Source organism: Amblyomma maculatum, chromosome 8 (genome assembly GCF_055883805.1).
Source record: "Amblyomma maculatum isolate TAMU_Amacu chromosome 8, ASM5588380v1, whole genome shotgun sequence".
NCBI classification, from domain to species: Eukaryota; Metazoa; Arthropoda; class Arachnida; order Ixodida; family Ixodidae; genus Amblyomma; species Amblyomma maculatum.
The window spans coordinates 66773738-66786888 of NC_139351.1; the positions used below are offsets into that span (position 1 = coordinate 66773738).

At 45.3% G+C, this 13151-nt stretch overlaps 1 protein-coding gene across 3 annotated transcripts in view; it reads left to right on the forward strand.

Moving 5' to 3' along the window:
* Positions 1–699: 699 nt before the first annotated feature.
* The window catches only part of dop (microtubule-associated serine/threonine (MAST) protein kinase dop), a 364897-nt gene continuing 352445 nt past the window's right edge, over positions 700–13151 (forward strand). For 2 of the 3 annotated variants that reach the window (XM_084576407.1, XM_084576408.1), the window contains exon 1: positions 700–1437. The gene's annotated coding sequence lies outside the window, so the exon portion shown is untranslated. The remainder of the gene's footprint in view (positions 1438–13151) is intronic. The other variant, XM_084576409.1, reaches the window with a different exon arrangement.

Genomic DNA, 13151 nt, shown 5'->3' on the forward strand with positions numbered 1-13151 from the left:
GCACATCCTACGTTCACTGCCACTGCGCTCTGTATAGGAGAGGAACGAGAACACTGATACTAGCTACAGAACTGAATTAAGCAGGGACAGAGACCACATAAACTTTTTAGAAGCTGTACAGAAGTATGTGTCACTGGCCTTGACAGCTTGCTTTCGGTGAACTGCTCATCCAAGTCCACAAGCGACATATGGGATTTTATTCATTCCGGCCAACCTCTTTGCCTTTCTTTTCAATGAATACATCTAACATCTCCTCTTAATGCTGTATATCACTTGTTAATCTTTTCTGAGCAGGCTTTAAGTGCAGCCAGCTTCAAGTTCGAACTCCGAACCCAAAACCGACCTAATCCATAGGAAAATACCACAAATCCAAAAGAGACGTCAAAAGATTATTGCGCCATCTATGAGTCAAGAAAATTTCTACTGCGCCTACATTTGCGATAGATTTTGGCGCAATCTGTTTACACAGTTCCTACAAGCGGCGCGACAACTTGGCAGTTTTAGTTTGCTTCGTTTAGTAGGTGGTTATATTTCGTCGCACGACACAATGGGGCATGTTGTTTCGCAACTAGTGTTGTTATGGACCGAGAAGCTGTGTGAGAGCGAGAGTGAGGCAGTGAGGCAGGCAGGACTCGTGGGGGCGCTGCGTATCCCACGATGCAACGCGTGGTGGTGCTCCCATCGTGTCCGTGCGCGATTATGAAGCTTGTGAATCATGGCTGTGATCCAACCGGAGGCTGCTCCGCGTTGCCGCCGCGGGCTGTTGTCGTTTCCCGTTCGTTCGTCGCGCAGCTGAGGCGCGTGCGCCTGCCAAGCTCTTGCTAATCTCGTGCGTGCGGCCCCCCCTTTGTTTGCGTGCGAACCGCGGCAGCAACGAGAGGAGCATCGTCTGCTATTGTAGTACGCTTTGGACCGCGATCGTCGTCTGCACCTGGATTGTGGCCCTGTTGTACTGGAAACAACTCGGCAAACCTGGCTCATAGCTCCTCCAACGCAAAGCGTGGGAGTGTTTCTCGGGTAAACATGTTTCCGGCTACCCCGTGTGTTTCTTGTGCGGCCGTACCAACGTGGTCAGCCGTTCCGAAAAACGTGCTGTACAGCCGACCGTCGACGTGCTGCTGTGTGTGCCATAAACAGCGAGCGTGTTTGTTGCGGTGTTTTTAGCGCCGTCTTCGAAAAGAAACTAGCCTCACCCCTACATTCACATCAACGGAAGCGACGTTGGAAAGAAACAAAACTTGGTGCGGGCGCAGAATCAGCGATCGCGGGATATTTCGTTTCCTTTGTGCTTCCTCCCTTCTTTCGAGCTTTTCTGTGTGTTGTGTTCCGCTTGCATTTTTTATTTTTATTTTTTATTGAAACGACGACGGCTCGACCGACTTGCTTCGACGATGGCCTTCGTCGTGAACAAGTTTGCGCGCCGCCGCTCGAAGTTGGGTAAGTTTTTTTTTGTTTATTATTTTACCAGCTGCCACTTCTGCGCTCATTTCAGCGTGGCGCGCATTATTGCTAAAACACATATCAGAAGTCCGCATAAATTGTCCTTGTCACGCCCGTTTCCCCTTGTCGAGTTTACGACGGCGGGCAATTGTCGCAGCTCTAGATCCTTTTGCATGCCCAGCTCACATACTGATAATGCGTCTTTCTTTTGCATTGCCCGAGGAAACAATTACAACAGAAAAGGCTCTGCTCACCGTATCGGGGGTGGAGAAGCCAGGGTTTTCTGCACGCATGCACCGTGCTCGCTTAGATAACCTGCGCGGAGCATTGCAGTCACTGCCGTGGACGTGCCTCACAGTACATTAGTTCCCACTTAGCGTCAATCAAGTCCGTCCGTCCGCTGTCGTTGCTCAGTTGGGTAAGTCTTCAAAACGTGCTGAAGGCCTTTACGAAACGCATTCGCGCCCGGAGGTTACGTGAACCCCTTCCATACAGTCGCCCGCGAAACCATGCACGAACCATTCATCTCGCTGCGATAGGGTCGATATTTTCTCTTCTTTTTATCCCACGTGTTCAGTGCTACGCAGCATATTCCGGGTATATACGGACGTGTAGTGCGCTATGCATTCAAGCGTTGTGTTCTATGATTAAGAGCTCTGCCAACCGTGCGACGCGGGATGCAGACGATCGACAGGGCGATGTCGTCTGCAAACGGGCTTTGTTCTTTGATGCAGATATGCATGTGCATCGTACCGTCGTCTGCTTAGCTGATCAAGCGTTGCAGGCGACAGACTGTGGCTCGAAGGGTGAAAGCCAATTATAGTCTTTTGCGAGCGTCATTCCTATGCTAATGAATGATGGCACAGTAGTGTTTCAAGTCTGAGCTATAGGTGCATACAACCTTTAAGTCTTTGCCCATCAGCTGCTTTACGTCAGATGCCATTTCAGTAACTTTCACCTTGATTTATTGTTTTACAGGCAGGTGCAGAGGTCAGGTTGTGAAGCAAGTGCTCTGTTGTGTCAGGATTGCAGTAATATATTACATGCATACTTTTTTTAGTGCTCTTTGTGCTTTGATGCCTCATTGCATAGAAGACTTCATGATTAATTGTCCTCCCCCCCCCCCCCCCCCCCCTTCACCAAAAAAAATAAGAAGAGCAGTTGAACAGAAACATTGCATCAAAAAGCTGCAAAATTCATGACTAGATATAGGTACGTAGACCTGTACAGCCTTCAATTTATACTTCTTGTTAAGCTTAAAAGAATATGCCTGTATGTGCTACCAGCTATATGCTTATTGGCCAGGAATCCAGCACCTACTTCTTGTTTCTCCGCTAAACATCAGTAGCATAGTATGTACCCACCATTTATTGCAGTATACGCCTCGTTTGACCTTGTAACCTCACTATGGCATGATGAACAGCACTGCTAGACTAGCTTCACTTGATACGGTTCTAGAGTTAAAATTTTCCAGGTTCAGTTTCCGATGGAGATGATGATGCATGTAATAGCTCCAGTTTAGTGGTTTCATGTGAGCCTGTTTATTACGTATAGCCTCCTACCTCTGCAGCATTCGTAATAATCACAGTGTGCAAAGGTTATTACAATGGCCTTCCTTGTTGTCATCCCACTTGTGTGATTATCTGAAGCTGAGCTGCGAGATGAAGTGGCGAGTTGCCCTAGCTCACATCAGTCTTGCAGATTATGCTGCTGCTGTTTTTGTGGAGTGTGTGTGTGGCAGCTAGCACTTGACTGTGCTGCAGTGCAAGTTGTCTGCCAGCAGCTCTTGCACAGGTTGCTAAACATAGCACGTACCTAAGTACCTCTTGAGAAACCAGTGAAGACCCTTTGCTGAAAACATGTTCCCTTGCTTTGATGCTCTACCCACTAAAACGATTTCCATAGGGAACCTTTCTCAAATGTTTTCCATGGAGTGTACTTTTTGGTATGCTAAAAAGCTATCAGCGGTCAATTTGGTCTTCTAATCTACAATAATAGTAAACAGAGCACGTCATACTTCATATCGAACACAAGCATGAGCAATGGACATTCAAAATCTGTACGTATTCAAAATGGCTACTTGTAAACCGAGAGGGAATTTTTACAAGTTTCCACAAACTTCTTTAGTTTTACCTTACATAATGTCTTAATATTCTGTAATTCCTTTTTTGATTGTGACACATTTTTATTGTTTACTAGCCACAAACTCCAGATGCAAGTGTATTTCATTTATAGCTACAGTACTTTTGCTCACTTACCGAGATAAACAAGTCGTGCAAGCATTACTTTGTCCTAAGTCTGCATTTAGTCAGTGCAACAGGTGGTAGGTGAGGGCCACTCATCCTTCCATGTTGCCCAAATGCGACTTCTGTGGTGACACGTGAGCTTTTTGAAGCCTGCACAGTGCATTGAAAATGTGAGGTTATGTTTAGTCACTTCACCTGCCCAGTGATGCGTGGTACTTCGACACTTTGGACAGCTGCGCATTGCTCACACTGTTCTCTTCCTGAAGATGAATGGATGGCTCTTACACAACTAGCTTTTCTCGACATCGATGCCAGTCTTCGATAGCTGCTGTTGCGCACTACAGTAGCACATGCAATCTTATTTTTCATTCCTGTGGCTTCTTTCGGTAGGTACGAGCTGAGCCATTGTTAGCACGTGCTAGCTACATAAAAGTATACAGGCGTGCTAAAATTTTGCTTGAATCTATTGCTATTGTATTTGCTGTAAGGTTAGATATTAAGTGTTGTGAAGGCTGGGAACTTTTTGTTATCAGTTTACAGCATGGACATTGAGATCATACTTTTATTGTTCTTTGAAGAGCAGTGCGATTTACAAAAAAGGTTGGGAAAAATAGGGCAGAAAAGAGATGGTTGAATGTCTATGAATTGCTAGTTTTTCCTTCATTGGAGTCTGCAGGAGTGTTTAGACTGAGAGAGACGAATAAATCAAATACATTTTTTTATTTAATGGCAGAAGTGTCTTTGCAGCTGAGGGGGTAGATGAACTGAAATCTTTACGCATGCAGTGAAAATGTGTTAAAATGCACCGGCATGAATGCAGCATGAAATATAATACACAGCATGGTATGTTTCTTGTCATGTTAAAATAATAGTTTAAAATAAAAGGCAGGACAAGGAACAGAAGCTGTTTTAACTGAAAAGAAAGGACAGCTGAACTGGTTGGTTTCTTTTATTCATTGTAAACATAGTTTAGAAAATGGAAAATGGAACAGAAAAGGCACAAGTGCTGACTTTCAATTGCTTTCTTGAAAGGTCCATTCTCAGAAATGAGATATGTGAAGCAGTGATGGAGCAGTGTTGTTTCCAGGTTTCCTTTTTCACTTTTTTTTTTAATGAGAGAAGTTATATATGTATGTGTGCATAATAAAATATCAATTGGAAGTCAGCTCTTAAGGTGTCATTCTCTTTTCATGTTCTTTCGCTCTGTTTTTACGACGAGTCCCACTGAAATTTTTATGAAGATTGACGGCTCTTGAAAATAGAGGTTAGCATTATCTGACAAGACATGCTTTTCCTCTATTTCATATACAGAGGTCTTAAGGAAGCAAAAGCACTTAGAAGCCTACATGCAACACTGCAGTGGCTGGCATTATTTATTGGTGTAATGAAAAGATGATGCCTACTATTTTAAAGTGTTTGCTTGGGTTGATGTGAAAACTGTACACGTAGTGGTACAAAATGAATTATGGGCACTGACTGGAGGAATTCCTGCTGGTTATTTAGTTTGGCAAGTATCAGTGTGTGTTACCATGGGCTAGTCCTCTTCTTGCATTTTTCTCTCTTTTTTTTTTTGCCTTGCTACACACTCATTTTTGTTTGGGCTTTACTCTGCTCACTTTATGTTATGGAGAAATGTATGCGTTTGACTGATTTCCCGCTCTCTCCAGCTTTCTTGGGAAACTGTTTTTGCATGTAATCTATTATATTGCTGGACAGTGTTGAAAGGCAGACATTATCATTCCTTAATAGCTAACAAACTTTTACTTGTCAAGGCTGCAATGTCGGCAGTGAGGTATACTTTGATAGGGAACTTCAAGGTGACTGCGACCTTTAAAGCTCACTCTCGTCTGAGTAAATGGTTATTTTTGCATTTCACCTTTATCAAAATGCAGCCGCCACAACTAAGGTCAAACGTGAGGAGCCACATTACCACATTTACAGTGGGCATCCTCGTCATTATGCATGATTTGGGACTGTAAGCCCTCTGATTTTGCATGACTTTGTCCTGTTAATTATTACTTCAAAAGTCTTCATTCCATTTAGTTTGCTTTTATCGCAGTAGTGGGCATTAAATATAGTGCTCGAGCTGTAAAAGTTTATAGGAGGTGTTTTAGAAGAACCCTTGTCTTAGGTTTCCAAGGCTCTCTGGTCTTCAGTGGTGCCACTGATGCTTTTTGCTGTATGGCTCAAAACAGATCTGAGGGTATGGGGTAGAGACTTTTAACCAAGGTTATTTATGCACATGTGAGGGTGAACTTTTAAACATTTCTCACATTTGTGTTTTCTTTTCTCAATAATGACTGGATGGTATTGTATGTGGGGCTAAAAACGCCTAAGCAGCATGGTCTGTGAGTGACGCCCGCCATAGTGGAGGCCTTCTGGATAATTTACACCAATTGGGATTTCTGCAATGTGCACTGATGTCGCACAGAACATGCGCATTTTTTTTATTTTGCCTCTGTCGAAACACTGGATTTGAACCCGTGAGCTTGGGGTATGCAGCCACTTTTTCAAAGCCACTGCAGGCTTGTTTTCTCAAAATCTGTGAAGTGGGGTGGATCAGTGTGACAGAATATCCGTTTTCTATTGCGTTGTGCCGAATGCCGATGCAGATTGTTAAGTATAGCTACCTGTACCTATTCTTCTGGTTCCAGCAGCAGGTGCCCCTATGGATTAGGGAGGGGGCAGAAAAGGTATTACTATCACTCTTTTCCACGAGCCGAGTGTCACAAAAGTTTGGTTTGGTTAGTGGGGTTTAACGTCCCAAAGCAACTTAGGGTATGAGAGACGCCGTAGTGGAAGGCTCCGGTGATTTCGGCCATCTGGGGTTCTTTAACGTGCACTGACATCGCACAGCACACGGACGTCTCTACATTTCGCCTCTATCGAAACGCATCCGCCGGCGGTCGGGTCCGTACTCGAGTACTCCGGTACGGTAGACGGGCGTTGTAACCACTGCACCACCGCGGCGGGGATTATTTAATTTGGATGACATGACGAAGCGTACTGGCGTCTTCGCATTTCGCCTCCACCCAACTCTGGCCGCGGTCCGTGTCCACTATTTCCTGTTGCAGCTCAAGATGGGTGCTCATAGCCTTATGGAATGTTGTGCGGTTCCTTTTGTTCTGAGCTTTAAGCAGTGGATATCTTCGGAAACTCTACAATCCAGAGCTAATATACGGTGCATATCGAGAAGGTATGATGATGGTGATGGCAACAACTTTATTCTTCCACCAGATAAAGAAGCCCTCTAGCCCCGCCGGGGTGGTGCAGTGGTAAGACGCCCGACAACTGTCCGGAGTTCCCGGGCTCGAACCCGACCACGGCGGCTGCGTTTCGATGGAGGCGAAACAAAGTGGCGTCCGTGTGCTGTGCGATGTCAGTGCACGTTAAAGATCCCCAGGTGGTCGAAATCACTCCGTAGCCCTCCACTATGGCTCCCCTTTCTCTCTTTCCACTTTCACTCCCACCTTCCTCCCTTCCCTTACGGCGTGGTTCAGGTGTCCACATAGCAAGTGTGACAGATACAGCGCCTTTCCCTTCCTGTGAACCAATAATTATTATAGGAGGCCCCCTAGTCCAAGCCCCCGGCACGCAGGTGTCCACATAGGTTCAGGTGTCCACATAGTAAGTGTGACAGATACTGTGCCTTTCCCTTCCTGTGAACCAATAATTATTATAGGAGGCCCCCTAGTACAAGCCCCCGGCACGCAGGCCTAAGGGACGGGGGCCAGAACCTCCGCGATTAAAAGCAAGCAAAGAGGTTCTGACTCTTCGTGACTTCTTCCACCAGGCGGATGGCTTGTTTCTAGGGGCCTTTCTTAGCAGCAGGGCTTCCCACGCTTCTCTACAATTTATATTTGCTTTAGCCTCTGGGGAGCTAGCGCATTCACAGATTATGTGGCAAATGTTGCGCCATGCACTTACCACGTGTGGCGCACCGTGACGTCATGTGCAAGCGATTGCACCTTCTCACATTATGTGGTCGAGGGTCATGTGCAAGTGATTGCACTTGCACATGACGTCACGGTGCGCCACACGTGGTATGTGCATGGCGCAACATTTGCGTATGTATCCGCTTTTTTTTTTTCCCCCGCTAGCCGCATGCTCTCAGCGAAAGCGGGAAGAACAATAATAAAAATTAATCCGCTACGCCCAGTCACGTGGAGGCGTTTTTTGGATTATTTTTTCTTCTCGTTATTGAACCGTTCGTGGCAACGATTCAAAAGTGTCACGCGCGCTCGCTTGTAGCAGTTTTACTTTTCTTCCTTCTTGGCCGTCGGCGTCGCGCGGGTGGCCGGACTGGTGCTTGCGGAGGTGCCGCTAGCTGGGGTGTCTCGTCCGCATCCGCTCAACGGGCATGTGATGGCACCGCTGGCCGAGTCGGGTCACGTGACGACACTAGAATGCCACGCAGAGTCCGCTGCTTATTGCCAGGCGATGCTGCTCAGAGGACTCAGACCTACCGTTGAGAGAACAGAATCACGCGCCCGACTACCGTGCCGGAGTACTCGGGTCCGCAACCGATCGCCGGCGGCTGCGTTTCGATGGAGGCGGAACAAAGCGGCGTCTGTGTGCTGTGCGATGTCAGTGCACGTTTAAGAACCCCAGGTGGTCGAAATTTCCGGTGTCCTCCACTACGGCGTCTCTCATAGCCTGAGTCGCTTTGGGACGTTAAACCCCACAAACCAAACCAACCAACCTTCAGCGTAGCGTGGTCCGGTAGTTACGCTTTACACCACGTGACTATTGACGTCATACCAGCGGGAGAGCTGGGCTACCAAGTCGGCTGTTCAGCGTAGCGTGGCTCGTAGTCACGCTGAGTGTTTCGCGCTTCTCCCACTAGGTGCACTGTGGGTGGTAGGGTGTCGTCTTCCATTGGAGACACTTCGCCTCTCGCTTTCGCAATCTCCTAGGCTAAGCCACTGTGATTTTTTCTTCCTTCTCTATTTTCTCCACTGCCCGCACGAGGCAGCTTAGGTGGCTCAGCTACAGAGCCAGTAGCAGGCCCGTGCTTTTTCTTTTTGTTCTTCCTGTTTTCGCAACAAATTATTTCCATTGCATATGCATCGTTGGTATACTCTCCCTTTGAACAGTACCTTTAATCCAATGCTCATCGCCTGAGAGTGCTGAGGACTGAACCAACCCAATGCTTTGCGTTGTCGTTTCGATCTGAGGCACGCACTGTGCGGTCGCACGCTCGTTGTGGCGGTGACGCGCACCTAGGACCCATTCGACCCAGCCTCTATTTTGAGAAAAGTAGAGCCACTTGGTGAATGTAGATGGCGTTCCCGGATAAAGTTCTCCTCTCATCATGCTTGACTTCGTGAATGGCCGGGAAATCCCAGACAGCCTTGGGAACCCTCGCTTTCTCGAGGGTCTTGGATGATTGCCGTTACAGGCGATGATCGAAGATCCACGCTTTTGAAACGCACATCTGAGTATTCGACCGAACGGGTTCGTTGCTGGTTGCTAACCAGATTACCGTCGGCGAAGTTCGAAGCGTGGCTAGTTGGCGTTTTTGAACTGTACTGCATGCGTTGTCAAGAGGAAATCGAAAGAGGGTATGGCTCGGAAATAACGGTCGATTCGTCCTCGTGTTTGTGTCGTGCTGGGTGCAGTATTCATCGTCACTCAAACGCATCGGCAAGATAGCCGCGTCTGTGTGTCTGCTTATCCATGTGCCAATATCGACGTTTACTTCGATTCTGCCACCATATATGATGATGATGATATGTTTATGGAGCAGGGCTTACTATACGAGTCGTTACTTGAAGTATCATCATCCACACCCATTATCCAAACGAGCCATGACGCTGGAACCATCATCTTGTCGATAGGTCAGTTTTTAGAACAAATGCAACGTTGGAAAAAGAACACTCTGGAGAACTCAGTACAGAAGAAACAAATGAAAAGTTTACTGCGTGTATAATGTCAGCAGCTTTAGTCACCATAAAGAGACATAAAACACACTAGGAAAAAGCACAAGGTATGGTGGACACAGGAATGCAAATTAGCAAAAATGCAACGAAACAAAGCGTGGGGCATCTTTCGCAGGTACCCTCTGCGCAGGAAGCTTAGTTATTTTTAAAAGGACTTGAGCCAGAGCACGGCACAACAGACGCACTGCGGAGAAAGGCTTATGGCAACAATATGTGTCATCCATTAACAGTTCACTAACATCAAAGAAAATTTGAGAACAAGTACGGAAACTCACAGGCAATTTTACTCCTTCTACATTCTCAATAATCGCACAGCTCCCGGAATACAAACAACATTCGAAGAACTGGTAAACATTTGGGCGAGCATTTTTTTCAAAGTGTCAAGCTCGTCTAATTACACACACACATTCCTAAAGCACGAAATTACAGCTGAAAAACAAAAACTTCCTTTGAGATAAGGTATGCATGAAGATTGCGATCAACTTATTACAAGAACTAAATAGAGTATTATCCTGTTTAAAGAAAAAAAAAATCAGCGCCATGCTCAGACAATATACACTACGTTATGCTTGCGCATCTTTCTGAAGCCGTCATCGAAGCACTGCTGAAATTCTTTAATAAAATATAGATAACCCGAAAGATATCTGAGGCATGGAAAGAAGCCATTGTAGTGCCCTTAATCAAAACTGGTCCCAAATAGTTACCGGCCAGCAGCACTTACTAGTTGCGTAGCAAAATAATTCGAAAGTGTTATAAATATAAGGCTTACCTTCATGCTCGAATCCCGGAGACATTTAGACATACATCAGTGTGGATATAAAGAAAGCCTGTTCAACTACCGATCACCTTGTCCGTCTCGAGAACACTGTCCGGGAAGCGTTCATCCACAACCAACACTGTATCGGAGTCTTCTTTGACTTGAAGAGGGCTTACGGTAGTACTTCATGGAGTTTCGGTATCCTTCGTGGCCTTGCGGAGTATAGGTATCCGCGGCAGGGTGCTGAGCAGTTTGAGCGACTTCCTCACCAACCGCACATTCAGAGTTCGCCTAGGTGCCACTTTCTCCAGTACTTTTACTCAAGAGAACATTGTATACCCCAGGGGTGCATCCTGAGCAATACCCTCTTCATAGTCAAAATGAACCCCATAGCAAAACTCATTCCTAAATTCATATTGTACTCAGTTTATGTAGGTGACCTGCAAATAGCGTGCACCGCTTCCAGCATATCTACTTGTGAGCGAAAAACTGATGGCTATGTCGGAAATGCAATAGTACAAGACGAAACGGAAGAAATAACAAGACTACCCCATAGTGTATCAGTTTTCATTGCAGAGCGTTATGCTGTTTGTACTGCTGTGGGGAAAATAAGGCATGCAATCATCAAAGATAGCATTATTACGCTGATTCTTCAGGCGTCCTTACTGCATTGAACTCTAAAAGTACAGTTGAACCGCTAATTGGCAGCATAATACACAACATAGTACGATAACGTCCCCAAAAACATAATATAACATAATATTCTATTGGGTCTCCAGTAATGCTGGGATTAAGGGTATTGATAGAGAAGACGCGCTGCACAAGCCAGATCCATGAAAATAAGACGTGAGAACATATCCCACAGGGATTGCATAAAGTTGGTGCGCAGGAAACTAAGAGCTAGGTGGTAAGCTTCTTGGAAAAATGAAGAAAACAGCAAGCTACATTCTGTAGAGCTCTTTTTAGGGGAATGGAAATCATGCCGACATCAGGAACACTTTATCGAAATTATTTTAAGTTGTCTACGCATAGGGCACACTCATCATCTATAGCTTCTTGTTAACGAAAAAGGAAAGACAAACCTGTGTGTGAAATGTGCGGCGATGAGCTCTCGGTTAATCACAGTTTAATCTCATACCCACGATTCGAGGAAGTTAGGAAAATATATTTTACTGCATTTTGCTACGAACACATTCCATTTCATACCGCATTGCTTCTAGGCGAACAAGTACTCGTCGATTCTGTTTTGTTTTGCGGATTTGTTAAGAACTCGTTGTTTAAAAAAAATACAAGTATCATAACTCTAGTAGAGTTAGTTGTTGGGCTAGTTGGTAATATCCAACGGCGGAGCTGATTTTAAGTATCGGCCAATTATCCAACATTATTCAATTGCTGCTTGCTATGAGCAAACACTGCCTTGATTGAAATCTATTTCAACTTAACAGGCTCTCCCCAGATATTCGACTGTTGAAAAATCTGGCCTCTACCCGACACCTGCTAGCCGTGCTGGTTATAGTTACTGCCCGGAAAAGTAAGTCCACTCGCGTTCGAGCCCCAATCATTAAGAGTGTTCTTCAACTGGGAACTTCCGTCGTCCCTTCGGTCAGGGATTGATGTTCTGTCTGAGGGAAAGTTTCAAAATTTTCTGATTTTTGCAAGTTACATGCCTAGCAACACATGAAAAAATTCAACCCTCCTTGCTGATCAATTGTGCAACTGCTGTCACATCCTGACGTCTCCATGTCATAACCTGGCACTATTTTTCAAGATGATAACAAGCCTTGTGAGTGAATTTTCGAAGAGGTCATTATGTAAATGATTCAGTTTATTTCAATGCTTTTGAAAACGTTGATGCCTGCAAAATTTGGAAAGCAGAGACGTCCGCAAATTAAAAGAAAAGGTTTTTCTGCATTCTTTTCTCACGTCTGACTTAAAATAGTCCTACGATGGATGTTCAAAATTAACGCCACATTCATTTTTTTCTGTAACACTGTTCATTCCTGTATATGCTTATGCTCCTTCATATGCATATGCGGGACCCTTTACACTACTTGACCTCCCTCATAGCTTTTGCTGAATCTTGCTTCCCTTAAACTTCCCTCCTTCAATCTGCTGCCGCCATGTGGCCTTATCAAAGTGATTGTAGGGCACGGACCAATTTTGTACTCTTTGTTTATTCATGCTCGTTGTCACGAGACGCGGCTTTATCATTTCCTTTGTTGCGGAAGATGTTTGGAGATGCATTTCGAAAGATTCCAGCCACGCGATGGAGGCCAAAAGCAAGGCGCCCGCGTGCTGTGCGATGTCAGTGCACGTTAAAGAACTCCAGGTAGTCGAAATTTCCGGAGTCCTCCACTACGGCGCCTCTGATAGGCTGAGTCGCTTTGGTACGTTAAACCTCATGTACCATGAACATTGTTATATCTGTAGTCTTTAGTTATACACAAGTTGTATGCGATTTTTTTTCTTTATATCCCCTTGTCTACATTCCATGTTTGAGATAGGGTTCAGAATCACGGCGCTGTTTTTTTTTTTTATTTTAGGTGGTGCTCGTGTTACCATTGGCAAAATAAAATGAAACACAACGAACAGTTTTCAATGCGAAACGAGCAACTTTATTGGCAACAGTGACACAAGTTAATAATAGTAGCATTATTTATTGGATTACTCAATGGTCTCAGCTAAGGCATTACATGTGGTCGCTTTATATTAGCCACTTATTGTTCCACATCTTATTTCTCTCACGTATTCGCTATACACGTGCAT